The sequence below is a fragment of the Corvus brachyrhynchos genome, unplaced genomic scaffold (assembly GCF_000691975.1).
Source record: "Corvus brachyrhynchos isolate BGI_N302 unplaced genomic scaffold, ASM69197v1 scaffold456, whole genome shotgun sequence".
Taxonomy (NCBI): domain Eukaryota; kingdom Metazoa; phylum Chordata; class Aves; order Passeriformes; family Corvidae; genus Corvus; species Corvus brachyrhynchos.
The window spans coordinates 51,759-53,643 of NW_008238446.1; the positions used below are offsets into that span (position 1 = coordinate 51,759).

Here is a 1,885-nt window from a genome sequence, read left to right on the forward strand (position 1 = left end):
CCTCCACGTTCCAGGATTTTTCCCTCATTTATTCCCACCACATTCCAGGATTTTCCTCTGAATTATTCCAGGATTTTTCCCTGAGTCTTTTCCCACCACATTCCAGGATTTTCCTCTGAATTATTCCAGGATTTTTCCCTGATTTATTCCCTCCACATTCCAGGATTTTCCTCTGAATTATTCCAGGATTTTTCCCTGAGTCTTTTCCCACCACATTCCAGGATTTTCCCCTGAATTTTTCCCCAGTTTTCCCCCTGATTTTTTCCTGCCATATTCCCAGGTTTTCCCCTCATTTATTCCCACCACATTCCATTGGTTTTCCCCTCATTTATTCCCACCTCTTTCCACCCCACTCATCCCAAAAAATTCCCGTTTCCCCCTGATTTATCCCCGCCACATTCCACAGTTCTCCCCTGAGGGCGTTTCAGGGATGGGGATCCCTGTGGGGCCTCTGGGATGAGAATTCCTGTGGGATTCCCAGGGCTCAGGACCCTTTTGGGGATTCCAGGGAGGAAAATCCCAATGGGAATTCCCAGGGATGAAAATCCCAACGGGAATCCTGCCCCCATCGATCCCAAGGGCCAAATCCGGGATTTTGGGGCCGTTTTTCCCTGTGGGATTCCCAGGGCTCAGGACCCTTTTGGGGTTCCAGGGAGAAAAATCCCTTTGGGATTCCCAGGGATGAAAATCCCAATGGGAATCCCGCCCCCATCGATCCCAAGGGCCAAATCCAGGATTTTGGGGCCGTTTTTCCCTGATGCTCCCAGGAGCTTTTTTGGGGCTCCCAGGAATGAAAACCCCAATGGGAATTCCCAGGAATGAAAATCCCAATGGGAATTCCCAGGAATGAAAACCCCAATGGGAATTCCCGCCCCCATCGATCCCAAAGGCCGAATCCGGGATTTTGAGGCCGTTTTTCCCTGGGGCTCCCAGGAGCTTTTTTGGGGCTCTCAGGAATGAAAATCCCAATGGGAGTTCCCAGGGATGAAAACCCCAATGGGAATTCCCGCCCCCATCGATCCCAAGGGCCAAATCCATCCCAACAGGAATTCCCAGGGATGAAAATCCCAACGGGAATCCCGCCCCCATCGATCCCAAGGGCCAAATCCGGGATTTTGGGGCCGTTTTTCCCAGAGGGATTCCCAGGGCTCAGGACCCTTTTGGGGCTCCCTGGAGTGAAAACCCCAATGGGAATTCCCGCCCCCATCGATCCCAAGGGCCAAATCCGGGATTTTGGGGCCGTTTTTCCCAGAGGGATTCCCAGGGCTCAGGACCCTTTTGGGGCTCCCTGGAGTGAAAACCCCAATGGGAATTCCCGCCCCCATCGATCCCAAGGGCCAAATCCGGGATTTTGGGGCCGTTTTTCCCAGAGGGATTCCCAGAGCTCAGGACCCTTTTGGGGCTCCCAGGAGTGAAAACCCCAATGGGAATTCCCAGGGATGAAAATCCCAATGGGAATTCCCAGGAATGAAAACCCCAATGGGAATTCCCAGGAATGAAAATCCCAATGGGAATTCCCAGGAATGAAAATCCCAATGGGAATTCCCAGGAATGAAAATCCCAATGGGAATTCCCAGGAATGAAAATCCCAATGGGAATTCCCAGGAATGAAAATCCCAATGGGAATTCCCAGGAATGAAAATCCCAATGGGAATTCCCAGGAATGAAAATCCCAATGGGAATTCCCAGGAATGAAAATCCCAATGGGAATTCCCAGGAATGAAAATCCCAATGGGAATTCCCAGGAATGAAAATCCCAATGGGAATTCCCAGGAATGAAAATCCCAATGGGAATTCCCAGGAATGAAAATCCCAATGGGAATTCCCAGGAATGAAAACCCCAATGGGAATTCCCAGGGATGAAAACCCCAATGGGAATACCGCC

General features: G+C 50.8%; 1 protein-coding gene across 1 annotated transcript in view; it reads left to right on the plus strand.

The window, feature by feature from the left end:
* The window catches only part of LOC103617286 (noelin-2), a 12,966-nt gene that overhangs the window by 3,855 nt on the left and 7,226 nt on the right, over nucleotides 1-1,885 (plus strand). The gene's annotated exons all lie outside the window — the stretch shown is intronic.